We start from the raw sequence: 15480 nt of genomic DNA, 5'->3' as shown, positions 1-15480 counted from the left end.
TGAGTAAGGGAGATGGTGATGGACAGGGAGGCCTGGCGTGCTGCAATTCATGGGGTCGCAACGAGTCGGACACGACTGAGAGACTGAACTGAATTGAACTGAATACTCCATTGTGTATATGCACCCCAGCTTTCTTATCCATTTGTCTGCTGATGGACATCTAGGTTGCTTCCATGTCTTGGCTATTGTAAACAGTGCTGCGATGAACATTGGGGTACACGTGTCTCTTTCAATTCTGGTTTCCTCGGTGTGTATCCCAGCAGTGGGATTGCTGGGTCATATGGCAGTTCTATTTTCAGTTTTTTAAGGAATTGCCACACTGTTCTCCATAGTGGCTATACAAGTTTGCATTCCCACCAACAGTGTAAGAGGGTTCCTTTTTCTCCACACCCTCTCCAGCATTTATTGTTTGTAGACATTTTGATAGCAGCCATTCTGACCGGTGTGAGATGGTACCTCATTGTGGTTTTGATTTGCATTTCTCTGATAATGAGTGATGTTGAGCATCTTTTCATGTGTTCTTGATTAAGTAGCCAGACTCTATATGTAACTCTATATGTAACAACCAACCAACACACACATTTATAGTACTGCATCTTTGGTGAAATTTTTAAAAGTAAATTATAGGCATAAAACAGGGAAACTGTGTACTGTTTATGTAGTGCAATTTAGTACATTGGAAAATGGAATTAGCTCCTGGATTCCTGATGTTAACAAATGGAAGCAAAAGCCGTGAGATGAAAGAAGATGCCAGAAGAATTGGAGCATTTTAAGAACGTATAGGGATATGAAATTTAACAATTTTACATTTAAATGGCCCCATCTCAAGATACGTGCATGCATGCTAAGTCACTTCAGTAGTGTCTGACTCTTTGTGACCCTATGGACTGTAGCCACCAGGCTCCTCTGTCCATGGGATTCTCCAGGGAAGAATACTGGAGTGGGTTGCCATGCCTTCCTCCAGAAGATCATCCAGACACAGGGATTAAACCCACATCTCTGGTGCCTCCTGCATTAGCAGGCAGGTTCTTTACCACTAGTGCCACCTGGGAAGCCCTCAAGTTATTTATCTACCCCTAAATATGGCAAGAATATTTTAAATGCTTTTGGTATGAAGTTAATATGTGTTCTTAATGCTTCGTAATGCTTTCTAAATATTTACTTCATAAGTAACTTGAATCCTACATCATGTGAAGTTCAAATTTATTCATATTCAGTGGGATTTCCTTCATGTTTTACAGTGACCCTCTTCAGCCCACCCTGGCAACCCTGTCAATTTCCTGGCCCTGGGCCACTCATGTTGAAATACTGGTAGGAGGTTGTTATCACCCAATATGTGATCTGGCAAGCAGCAGCAACTAGATGTGTTCAGTATTCTCCTGGCAGTCCTGTTTTATAAAATTTGCAGTCACAACAGCAACCTTGATATGTTTGGGAGGTTCAGGTGACTTTTTTAATCTATTGGAGATTCACATAGTGTTAGATGGATTCATTCCAATTACCAATTTCCCTTCAATAATTTTAATAATTCTTTTATTTTCATTCTTGAATAAAGTACAAATGGATTTTAACTATTAAAGTTCAAAATATTAACATGTGGAAAGTGAAAGAAATCATTATTATAATAGAAATGTCTTAAATCTAAGACATTAATAGAAACAATGGATTTACACAGATGTGATTCTCCTTATATGAATACTTTTTATAAAAAGTTTCAATAATTTTGTTGGCTTTTTATGAAACAGTTTATCCATCGGGGAAAAGATTACCAGTGTTGTCAATCAGACTTTTTGATTATACCCATCTATAAGAAAATAGCATATTGTGTATTTAGACTAAATTCTAAAATATTGTCAGCTTTAATAGACATTTTCAATGAATTGACCACTAAACCAGGTAGGACATATAATCAATCTTTATTTTAGACCTTAATTAGGCATTGAAAACTAATTTTAGATCAAGAAACATTTATGGAAAGCCTATTATTTCTTTAGTAGTTCTTTGTAATTCTAATTCTAATTAAATTTTTAGAGGTGTTTAATTCTCCTTTAATTAGAGGTAATTCTAAGATAAGCCCTTTGTTTGAGAGGTTTTCAATGTCCTTAACAATGAAGACATGCCAAAACCATATTACAAAATGCTTGATAAACTTTAAAATTTAAATTAGTTAATAATTTTACTATAAGTCTCCATAAAGATATATAACTTTGCTATTCATATCATAAGTTATAGGGTCTACTAAAACAATATAAAATTGTCTAATAGTTTATCATGAGGCAGGATGAGCTGGTAATGTTTAAAGATTTTTGATGAACATACTCTTCAAACTGTCAGTTTATCTCCTATCTGTATGTATAATCTTATTTGGAAATGATATTAAAAAATTCTCATTTGAGACCCTTCCTGAATAGGAGACCCTTCATAATAATGGCCTTTTTGTCCAGCCCTCACTGTGTCCTCAGCCTCTGAGTGAATGAGTCTGAATTCCAGGCTAGAAGTTAGAACTCTTCCTTTGCCACTTACTTGCTATTTAATTTTGCTTTGGATAATTCCTTCTGTCTCTTGTTTTATTCCAACTTCTTAATATGTAACATACTTAAAGAAGAAGGAACATATACCAAATGTGCAGTTTGAAAGATTTTTGCAAATAAAATACACCTGTTTAACCAGTGTTTATCAAGAAATAAAAAATTACATCAATAGCATCCCCATAGCTTTCCTTGATGGAGCGGCACCCCACTCCAGTACTCTTGCCTGGAAAATCCCATGGACGGAGGAGCCTGGTAGGCTGCAGTCCATGGGGTCACTAAGAGTGGGACATGACTGAATGACTTCACTTTCACTTTTCACGTTCATGCATTGGAGAAGGAAATGGCAACCCACTCCAGTATTCTGGCCTGGAGAATCCCAGGGATGGGGGAGCCTGGTGGGCTGTCGTCTATGGGGTTGCACAGAGCTGGACACGACTGACGCGACTTAGCAGCAGCAGCAACAGCTTTCCTTGAAAACACTTCCTTTCATTAATACGTGCCCCATAAGAGTACTCACTGTTCATTCTTAGCTATTTTTCTCCTGTCTTTAAATTCAGTCTTAAAGAATGTACTTTTTTGTGTGTCTGGCTTCTTTCATTTTCATCCATATTCTTGGAGGCAGCCATAGATCATTCATAATTATTGTTGTGTAATATTCCTCTGTATGTCACAATTTCTTTTCTACTGTTAATGGACCTTTGGGTAATTTCTACTTTGATGATCCTCTGAACATGCTAGTACAGGTCTTTTGGGTTGTCTGTCATTTTGTAGGAGTTCTTTATTCTATGAATCCTTTGTTAGATAAGTGTATTGTAAATAGCTTTTCTTTTTCTGCGTTGCCTATTCACTTGCTTAGTTGTTTCTTTTGATTACAAAAATATAGACGTAATATAGTCTAAATTATCAATTTTTCTCTATAATTAGCACTTTTTAAAATCTTTTAAGAAATGTTTGCCTACCTAACCAAAATCAAGAAGCTATTCTCTCCTGTTTCCTTCTAAAAGTTTTACTTACTTTTAGTTTTACTTTTACCTTCTAGAACTTTTGTCCACACAAAACCCTGAAAATCATTATTTATAGTATCCTTATTCATAATTGCCCCAAACCTGAGACAACCAAGATGCCCTTCAATAGGTGAATCAACATATGTACACAGTGGTTCACCCATACAATTGAATATTAATTAGTGATAAAAGAAATGAGCTATCAGGTCACCCCAAGAAATACAGAAACCTTAAATGACTAATACTAAATGAAAGAAGATGTCTGAAAAGGCTACATCTTTGTGATTCCAGCCATATCACATTCTGGAAAAGGCAAAACTGTAAAGATATTAAGGAGATCAGTGGTTTCCAGGGATTTGGGGGGGGGAAGAAGGATGATTAGTTGAAGCACAGGGCTTTTAAGGCAGTGAAGCTATTATATATGAAACTGTAAAGTTAGATAAAGGATATTATGTCTTCTTTGAAATCCATAGAGCTGTACTATGCAAAGAATTAATCTAGATTTAAATTATGTCTTTTAGCTAATAATACTGAATCAATATTGGTTCATTTGTTGTAACAAATTTACCATACTAGAGTGATGTTGATAGTAGGGGGAACTATGTGAGGGAGTTGGGAGTACACGGTGATGCTCTGTACTACTCTTTAATTTTCATGTAAATTTTTATCAAAATGTTCTAAAATAAATGTTTATTCATTAAAAAAAAGATTTTATTGGCTGGACATGGCTCTGCACTTTCATATGATTTTTAAAAATCATCATCTCCATTTTCATGTATACACAAAAGATTAAGAATAAAAAAAGAACTGTTAGGATTTTGAGATGGCATTGGGATAGATCTATAGATTTTATTCTTTGTTTTGCCTTTATTTTCAAGAATATCTTTTACTGGATATAGAATCTAGAGTTGACAATTTTTTTCTTTAAGCATTTTCTTTTTTTAATTTTCCAAAAGCTTTTTTTTATATATATAATTTTATTTATTTATTTTTGACTATGCTGGATCTTCGTTGCTGCTCAGAGGCTACTGTCTAGTTCCAGTGCACAGGAAGCCACCAGCCACATTTTGGTGGCTTCTCTTGTCGAAGAGCCCAGGCTCTAGTGCATGGGCTTCAGTAGTTGTGGTTCTTGGGCTCTAGAGCACAGGCTCAGTAGTCGTGGCACACAGACTTAGTTACGTGGGACCTTCCCAGGCCAGGGATAAAACACTTGTCTCCTGTGTTGTATCTCAGAATTGCTCAGAATTGATTTTCTTTTCTATTGGCAATGTGTTCCATTTATCTGGTTTCTCAAATGTCAGGCAAATTTTAATTATACTCTAGGAATTATAAATGGTAAGTTGTTGAGATTCTGGATTCTATTACTTTCCCCTGATGTGTGCTATTTCTTTTGTTTTAGAAGGCAATTATCTCATTGGGATTTGTGAGGATAAAATTGTTTTAGAGCTGGACTAGACCAGCTCTATGTTTATCTCCAGGGACATCTGGCAGTCTGGCACCTTATCTTGGCCAAGAAAAGGTCAGTGAGCTATAATGATTTATAATATTCTAAGTTCAAAGCTTCCCTGGAGACACCCAAGACTGGCTTGTTTATTGATAAATTACACCTGCCATGACCAGTTAAACTTTTGAGATTGGCTTTATACCCAGAAGAGCAGAAATGGACTTTCTGGAAACTTTTGGGCAGCTCTCCTGAAACTAAGATTTATCAGAGAAATCTTGGCAATTCAACCCCAAGGTGAAATACATATTCATTTGTGGATATAACAGACCCTGAGGAGCTGTGCCTAGAGGTTTCAAACACCCTCAGTGCTCTCTCTCTCTCTTTTTCTTTTTTTACCTTTCTTCTCTTGCTGTACAATAGCTTTTGCCTTCAATAAAAGTTGTATATGAGTATATTCATCCCTTAGTATCCTTGGAGTATTGGCCCAGCAGATACCAAAATCCAATGATACTCATGGACTTTATATAAAGTGACATAGTATTTGCACATAACTTACTTATATCCTCCCCTATACTTTAAATCATTTGTACATTATTCTAATACTTGATATAATGTAAACACTATGTAAATAGTTTTAAATACAATGTAAATGCTATGCAGATAGTTGCTAGTGCAAGACAAATTCAAGTTTTGCTATTTGGAACTCACTGGAATTTCTCTTTTTCTGAATATTTTTGATCCATGATTGGTTGATTCCAAACATGTGGAGCTCACAGATATAGAGGCCAACTGTGACCTCTGTGGAGTCTTGTAAATCCTTTCAATTATCAATCTATGCAAAATTGAATTGCAAACTTTGTTTCTTGGTTGGCAGCTTTAGTCTCCTTTCAGATGGATTACTATTGGCCAAGATGCTTTCTGTTTCACACATGTGTGATTAATGGCTCAAAGATATGTGTGGGAACAATTTCAGAGTCCCCTTTCTGATTTTTTTTTTCCAAAATTTACCTGTTCTCTTTCATGAGCAGATGGAAGAGCTTCAGTTTTATGACCTTCAGTTTTCTGGTTTACCTGACTATTTTCAATCGTGTCTTCACTGTTTTCAGCACCATTTGCACTTGGCCTCAGGATGAAAGTTTAAAAAAATGAGAACTCCACTTTTCTAGAGGAGTATGCTCCATCATAATCTATCTCTTTCTCTTTACTTTCTAGTGCTTTTGTTGTTGTTCAGTCGTGTCCAACTCTTTGCAACCCCATGGACTGCAGCACACCAGGCTTCACCACCTCCCAGAGCTTGCTCAAACTCATGTTTATTGAGTTGGTGATGCCATCCAACCATCTCATCCTCTGTCGACCTCTTCTTTCCCTGCCTTCTATCTTTTCCAGCATCAGGGTCTTTTCCTATGAGTTGGCTCTTTGCATCAGGCAGTCAAAGTACTGGAGCTTCAGCTTCAGCATCAGTCCTTCCAATGAATATTCAGGATTGATTCCCGTTAGTTAGGATTGGCTGGTTTGATTTCCTTGCAGTCCAAGGTAATCTTAAGAGTCTTTTCCAACACTACAGTTTGAAAGCATCAGTTCTTTGGTGCTCAGCCTTCTTTATGGTCCAATTCTCACATGCATACATGACAACTAGAAAAACCATAGCTTTGATTAGACAGACTTTTGTCAGCAAAGTAATGTCTCTGCTATTTACTATGCTGTCTAGGTTTGTCATAGCTTTTCTTCCAAGGAGCAGGCATCTTTTAATTTCCTTGCTAGTTACTATTGTATTAGGCTCAGATTTTATTATTGTTTTCTGTGGAGGATTCAGTCTTGTTTGACCTTTTCCCATCATCATTAGAAGCAGAACTTCTCCCATGAAATTTTAAAAATATTGCCTTTTCCCATAAAAAGGTGTTTTAAAACTAAAAAAGTTACGTTTGTTTGTTTGGTATACAAAATCTATTATATATCTTGAGCTAATGAAATGTTTAGAACCAGAGCATTAAAAAGAGAGGCTGTCTCATGTTAAGAATAATCATGAATTTTTTTTTTTTAAGACCAGGATGGTCAGAAAAATTATTTTTATCAAAAAAATAAATAAAAGTTTCCCCTCACCACCCCAAATCTTTATCAGTTTATTGTTAATTATAACTCAGTGGTCTGATTATATATTTGACGCTCTCACTGAAGTCCTGGCATTATTGAACAATGACAAATTGATGTCAATGAAATCTAGAAAGAAAGATTGCTGTGTAATACATGAACATGATCCCTTTTTCCTTTCACCATGTTAATATGCTGTCTTATTTAATCATATTAATTCAGTTTGGCAAGCATTATATATCTATTTGTACACCCCAACTATGGATTTCCCCAGGGGCTCAAGTAGTAAGAAATTTGCCTGCCAGTGCCGCAGACACAGGTTCCATCTTTGGTTTGGGAAGATCCCACATGCAACTAAGCCTGTGCACCAGGACTTCTGAGCCTGTGCTCTAAGAGCCCGGGAGTTGCGACGACTGAGCCCATGTGCCACAACTGCTGGAGCCTGTGCACCTAGAGCCTGAGCTCTGCAACAAGAGAAGCCACCACAATGAGAAGCCCATGCACTGCAACTAAAGAGGAGCTCCTGCTCACCACAACTAGAGAAAACCTTAAGAGCAATGAAGACCCAGCACAGCCAAAAATAAATAAATAAAATTATGTAAAAAGAAATGATGCAAATTTGCATTAGTGTTCATTACAGCTGTTCAGTTAAGTTCAGTCGCTCAGTTGTGTCCGACTCTTTGTGACCCCATGAATCGCAGCATGCCAGGCCTCCCTGTCCATCACCAACTCCCGGAGTTCACTCAGACTCACGTCCATCGAGTCAGTGATGCCATCCAGCCATCTCATCCTCTGTCGTCCCCTTCTCCTCCTGCCCCCAATCCCTCCCAGCATCAGAGTCTTTTCCAATGAGTCAGCTCTTCGCATGAGGTGGCCAAAGTACTGGAGTTTTAGCATTAGCATCATTCCTTCCAAAGAAATCCCAGGGCTGATCTCCTTCAGAATGGACTGGTTGGATCTCCTTGCAGTCCAAGTTATATATAAAAAAATCTGAGTGCCAAAGAATTGATGCTTTTGAACTGTGGTGTTGGAGAAGACTCTTGAGAGTCCCTTGGACCGCAAGGAGATCAAACCAGTCAATCCTAAAGGAAATTGACCCTGAATATTCATTGGAAGGACTGATGCTGAAGCTGAAGCTCCAGTACTTTGGCCAACTGATGCAAAGAATGGACTCATTGGAAAAGACCCTAATTCTGGGAAAGACTGAAAGCAGGAGAAGGGAATGACAGAGGATAAGATGGTTGGATGGCATCACCAACTCGATGGACATGAGTTTGAACAAGCTCTGAGAGTTGGTGATGGACAGGGAGACCTGGCAGCTTGCAGTCCATGGGATCACAAAGAGTCGGATGTGACTGAGCAATTGAACTGAAGTGATAATGTTAAAAAACAAGAAACAAACAAACAATAAAAAACAAACTTATTGCCCAACAACAGGGAAATTGTAAATCAAAGAATTTAAAGTGCTTTAGGGAGCTATTAAAATTATATTTTCAAATGTTTTTTAGTGCTTATAAGGAAAGAATATATTATAATAGAAAGCCATAATGGCAGAATGAGATAATTTAGAATATGATCTCACCTCTGTAACAAATTGTACAGAAAAAAAAAAATGAGGAAACATTTATTAAAATAATAATTAGCTCTAAGAAACTTTTGAAATTCACTTATTCAAAAAGTATTTTTAGAATAATTTATGCAGAAATTTTTATTCTATTATTATCTCTATGATTTCTGTATTTTTATATATGTTAAAATAAGCAACTCAGAGATGCATTACATTTAGATTGAAATTCTAATGACCTTACTTAAATCCTTATTATCTTCCAAACATCATTCTAAGGTGCTTTCAGGTACACAGTCTCAATCAGTGTGTCCTTTATGAAATTAGTTGTCGGGTCTATTTGCTCCACAAGAATATTTTCCTTCTAAAGGAGCCATAAATCTGTTGATTGACAGAATGATTCATATGTTCATTTGTCTAGTCACCACCTATAAGATGTTGAAGGAATTAGAAAATAACCCCTGAAGAAATTTCCCAAAATTGGAAAGGTAAGAAAGCTTTTAAATTATCATAGGTCAGTGAACAGATTTTTGCTGTGATTAAAAGATGTTAATTATTTTTCACTCTAAGTAAATAGTTACATGAATGTTAGCAATTTTGTCAGAGTTACTGTGGGTAAAGAGATTATGCACAGTAGCATTCAGTTGCAATCATAAAATTCATTTATTGTGTAAATGGTCTTTCTGCAAGATTTTAGAATTATTATATTGTGTTATTAATGTTTAAATGTATTATTAATGCATATATACATTATATATGTTAAATATATTCAGAGTTAATTTATTTTCTACACACAAAGTTAAAAGACACTTGTTCCTTGGAAGAAAAGCTATGACAAACCTAGACAGTGTTTTAAAAAGCAGAGACATTACTTTGCTGACAAAAGTCCATCTAGTCAAAGCTATAGTTCTGTTAGTCATGTATGGATGTGAGAGTTGGACCATAAAGAAGGCTGAATGCCAGAGAAGTGATGCTTTCAAATTATGGTGCTGAAGAAGACTCTTGACAGTCCCTTGGACTGCAAGAAGACCAAACCAGTCAATCCTAAAGGAAATCAAATCTGAATATTCATTGGAAGGACTGTTGCTGAAGCTGGAACTCCAATATTTTGGCCACCTGACGCAAAGAGCCGACTCATTAGAAAATACGTTGATGCTGGGAAAGGTTGAGGGGCAGGAAAGAAGTGGGCAACAGAGGATGAAATGATTGGATGACATCACCAAATCAATGGACATGAGTTTGAGCAAACTCTGGAAGAAAGTGAAGAACATGGAAGTCTGGCCTGCTGCAGTCCATGATGTCGCAAAGAGTTGGACACGACTTAGTGACTGAACAACAACACCACGTTTACTTAGGAATAATTTTCATTCCACTTGCTGGCTCAAAGGGAACAAAAGGTTACAAAGTTGTCTGACTAAAGGATATTCTGGTCAGATTTTATGGCTTGCACACCCTGAAATTTCAGATCGTGAGAGGACGTTATTTGGGGAGGCAGTGCATCCAAACCTCCAAGGAGACTGCTGTGGCCAGCTCTCACAAGAAAGAGCTGTAGGCAAAGGTTTCCAGCTTGAAACCTCCAATGGGATTGTTAACAGCAACTGTGGGATGTTTCTATGATGTCACAAAGCAGGCACCTCTGTGTTGCAATAGCCTGGGGTAGTTTTTGAGCAGGCCAGAGGGGAGGCACTGTACGTGTCTTATTTTTCCCACATAATGCAAAGCAAGAAAGTGACAAATGCTGCCTGTCCAAATAACTTAATGTGCATTATATCTGCCATTTATTGAATGCCAAAGACCATTCTTAGTGATTCACACACAACAGTTCACTTACTTGTAACTAAACCATATAGGATAGGTACTATTACACAGGAAAAGGAACTTTTTTCTTTTCTTTTTTTTTTTTTTTTTAGCAAATGAAGAAACTGGGGCTTTGAAAAGTTACTTGACCTAGATCATATAGTTACTAAATGTCTGAGCTCATATTTGTGCTCTGAATCCAAGGGGTTCATCATAAAAAATGAACAATTTTTACACTGTAACTGAATAAATAAATTTTTTTCAAGCTGGTCTCATGGTGGCTTTTTTTTTTTTAAAGTTCTGGTGTGTTTTTAAAATATATATTCTTGGGATTTTCCTGTCAGTCCAGTGGTTAAGAGTCCATGCTCCCAATGCAGGGGGGCACAGGTTGGATCCCTGATTGGGGAACTTAACATCTCGCATGCCACTCAGCAAGGCTTAAAAATATATGTTTGTTTTTGGAAGTTGAAGGCACAGGGATACTCTATTAAGTGTGCATGCTAAGTTGCTTTAGTTGTGTCCGACTCTTCACAACGCTATGGACTGAAGTCCGCCAGGCTCCTCTGTCCATGGGGCTCTCTAGACAAAGAATACTAGAGTGGGTTGCTATGCCCTCCTCCAGGAAATCTTCACAACCCAGGGGTCGAACCCACATCTCTGTCTCCAGCATTGGCAGGCAGGTTCTTTACCACTGGCGCCACAAGCTATTAAAATATCTTAAACTAATTCCCAATACCACTCTCCTTGCATTGATGCCAGAGATTTGGGAATTCTGTCCTTCTAGCTAAACAAAAGTTATGACCTACCTAGACAACATATTAAAAAGCAGAGACATTACTTTGCCAGCAAAGGTCCATCTAGTCAAAGCTATGGTTTTTCCAGTAGTCATGTATGCATGTGAGAGTTGGACCATAAAAAAAGCTGAGCACCAAAGAATTGATGCTTTTGAACTGTGGTGTTGGAGAAGACTCTTGAGAGTCTCTTGGACTGCAAGGAGATCCAACCAATCCATCCTAAAGGAGATCAGTCCTGAGTGTTCATTGGAAGGACAGATGCTGAAACTGAAACTCCACTACTTCGGCCACCTGATGCGAAGAGCTGACTCATTTGAAAAGACCCTGATGCTGGGAAAGATTGAAGGTGGGAGGAGAAGGGAACGGCAGAGGATGAGATGGTTGGATGGCATCACTGACTCAATGTACATGAGTTGGAATAAACTCTGGGAGTTGGTGATGTACAGGAAGGCCTGGTGTGCTGCAGTCTATGGGGTCACAGAGTCCGTCCGACACGATTGGGAGACTGAACTGAACTGAGCTGCATTTTCAATGCTTACCACTAGAGGGAGAGATCAGACCATGGAGAGCAGCAGCAAGTCCACTGAGGAATTCCTTGGTCACCTCCTGCATTGGCAGCTGAAGTAGCCTGAGCAAGAAACTGGGGGGCCCTTTGTTAATAAAAACAGATGTCTTCTTGTTATCTGCAAGAGATGATTTTGCAATTCCAGTAAAGAGAAGAGCCAAGTTGTGGAGCCTTGACGTAAGAGAGGCTAATATGCTTAGTATTCTAGATTTGATCTTCTGCACTGTTGAAATTTTAGACTAGACAATTCTTCATTCTTAGGGGTTGTCCTGTGCATCATAAGATGCTTCGCAGCATCCCTGGCCTCTTCCTGCTGTTGTTTAGTCGCTAAGTCATTTCCGACTCTTTTGCGACCCCATGGACTGTAGCTCACCAGTCTCCTCTGTTCAAGGGATTTGCCAGGCATTTATTATTTCCTTCTCCAGGGGATCATCCTGACCCAGGGATTGAACTTGTGTCTCCTGCACTGCATGTAGATTCTTTACTGCTGAGTCACCAGGGAAACCCCAGCCTCTACCTACTGCTGCTGCTACTACTGCTGCTAAGTCGAGTCAGTCGTGTCCGACTCTGTGCGACCCCATAGATGGCAGCCCACCAGGCTCCCCCGTCCCTGGGATTCTCTAGGCAAGAACACTGGAGTGGGTTGCCATTTCCTCCTCCAATGCATGAAAGTGAAAAGTCAAAGTAAAGTTGCTCAGTCGTGTCCGACTCTTAGCGACCCCATGGACTCCGTCCATGGGATTTTCCAGGCAAGAGTACTAGAGTGGGGTGCCATTGCCCTCTACCTACTAGACATCAGTAGCACTCTTTTCCCAACTGTGAAAATCAAAAATGTACAGACATTGCTGGACGTCCCTGGGGCAAAATTGCCCCTAACTGAGAACCACTGTCTTAGAGATCCAAACTTTCCTGAAGACTTGAGTCCTCAAAGATAAATAAAATATTTCTTTCCCCTGGTGACTGGGAAATCTGGGCTGCTTCTTGGTTTGGGTTCCTCAATTCAAGGCTATGCATGGAAAAATGAGGTTAGTCCCTGTTTATAAAAGACATATGGATAAAGGACAGCACATATTGTAACACCCATCAAAGTGGCTAAGAATGCAAGAAACAGTTTGAAACTTTGCAATTAGGGAGAAAAGAGTAAGAGTTGAATCCAGAGGGGTTACAGAGATGATGTTAGGCAAGAAGGAGTTATCAGATTCAAGAAGCAAAGCCCAAGCAAGCAACAACAAAAAGGAGGCAAAGCATTCCACAAGGGAGAACTCTTAAGAGACATCTGTGTGCACAGTAGAGGACTAAGAGTTCTTTGAAGAAATTCAAATGCTTGTCCTACAAGCTTGCTTTTCCAGTATTTTCTGTCTCACTTGCTAGTACTATTCTCCAGGGATAGAAGCCCTGGAGTCATCTTTTGCAGTCTCTCTCTTTCAGGAAGGAAGTAATTTAAATAGGACTTTGCCTATCTATTAGACACATTCTTGATGCACAGGACCTAGCTTATATTGAGAGTTGTAGTGAACACTCTGCACATCCCAGTAGGCTGGCAATAATTTCCTTACTTGCAGCATGAAAGTGAAAGTCACTTAGTCATGTCCGACTCTTTGTGACCTCATGGACTGTACAGTCCATGGAATTCTCCAGTCCAAAAATAACCCAAAAAGTTTAGTCAAGAGGAAAAATACATTACGCAAGAGGAAGCACCAAACTTGTAGAGCAAATGAATCCAAAGCCCCATGTGTTATATGGAGGTTTGTAAACTGTCAAGAGCTCTGTTTTTATCAAAAGTACTATCCATGGGTCCTGGGTCTTGACATCAACAGGCCAGTTATTGTTTCTCCTGGTAGGCTCAGGTCCTCCCTTTGGTGGACAGCTATCCATTCAGTTCTCCCTTTGCAGAAAGGATAGCTTAGACTTAAAGGAATTTAATCCTAGGATGGTGCCTGTGCTTGCCTAGATTACTTTTGTTAGATGAAGTACCCATCTACAGGGGCTCAGAATGTTAACTACTAACAAATAAAAAAATCTGCCCCCCCCCCCCACCCTTCTGAGAACACTCCTCCAACAAGTCATTTGAACAGGAATCTCCATTTCTGGCTCTTCTAGAGAACATGATCTAAGGTTCATTGATTGCATACTCAGAGCTATCAAGACCACATGTCGCATTGATATCTTTCCCACATTTTTCAGAAAAATAAAGAATGTCCCAGCATCCTAATCACAGATAACTCTTCTTTTTTGGCTGCACCATGATCTTAATTCCCTGGCCAGGGATGAAACCCATGCCCCCTACAGTGGAAGCGTGGAGTCTTAACCACTGGACTGCCAAGAAGTCCCACAGATAAGTATTGTCCAGTTGTTTTGAAGTCACCACCCTCATCTTATTTTAAACTTTTATTTAAATTCAGTGTTATCAATAAGTCCTTGGGAGAAAGCAATGTAATAGAAAGACCTCAGGACTGGTATTTGTAGAATGGTAGAATATGACAGCTGGACAGGATCTTAGAAATCATCTAGCTGAGCTTTTTACTTTACAAATGAATTGCCTGTGGCCCAAAGACATGATCTTCTCAGGGCGATACAGTTAGTGAGTGGCAAAGCGGGAACAGAACCAGGTTAACCAGGTTTCCAATCTTCCATTGCAGTGCTCTCTCCACACATCTCTGTTTCTTGTTAGTGACTTTGCTTACATGAAGGAATCTCAAAAAGTGGGTGCTATGCAGGCAAAGTGGAATAAATATCTTTTAAGCACTCAACATCCAAAAAATATCATTTGAATAAATTTAAGAACAATATGACTATAGGATGCCTACTATAATACATAGATCTTTACTTTTTATTCTTCTATAAAAATTAACTGAATTTCCTTGCCAAGGGTAAATACATTAATAAGACAAGATCCCATCTTCAGGAGGTATTGGGTCTAATGTTATAGGCAAGCTGTGGAACCAGAGAGAAGTGGTAATTTAATCTCACCTGGCATCACCTGGGAACGGTTCCCAGAGGTAACATTTGAGATAATTCTGGAAGAGTGAGTAGAATTTTGATAGGTAGAGAAGAGAGACCAAAAGTACAGAGACTGGAAAGTCTGGGGCTTGGAAAGCCTTCCTGCATGGCTGATGTAGGTACATCTCAAGAAGAGAGTCCCGGAGCTTGACAGTTTGGAAGCAACTGCCATGAAGTCTCTGGGATACTGGAGATTTTGTCGCTTGATTATAATGCCTCTCCATCCCAATTTTCTTTTTTTCTTTTAAATTTATTTTATTTTTAAACTTTACATAATTGTATTAGTTTTGCCAAATATCAAAATGAATCCGCCACAGGTATACATGTGTTCCCCATCCTGAACCCTCCTCCCTCCTCCCTCCCCATTCCATCCCTCTGGGTCGTCCCAGTGCACCAGCCCCAAGCATCCAGTATCGTGCATCGAACCTGGACTGGCAACTCGTTTCATACATGATATTTTACATGTTTCAATGCGATTCTCCCAAATCTTCCCACCCTCTCCCTCTCTCACAGAGTCCATAAGAGTGTTCTATACATCAGTGTCTCTTTTGCTGTCTCGTACACAGGGTTATTGTTACCATCGTTCTAAATTCCATATATATGCGTTAGTATACTGTATTGGTGTTTTTCTTTCTGGCTTACTTCATTCTGTATAATAGGCTCCAATCCAATTTTCATCTCCCCATAAATTGT

Source organism: Bubalus bubalis, chromosome 10 (genome assembly GCF_019923935.1).
Source record: "Bubalus bubalis isolate 160015118507 breed Murrah chromosome 10, NDDB_SH_1, whole genome shotgun sequence".
Taxonomy (NCBI): Eukaryota; Metazoa; Chordata; class Mammalia; order Artiodactyla; family Bovidae; genus Bubalus; species Bubalus bubalis.
This window is presented reverse-complemented; position numbering follows the sequence as displayed.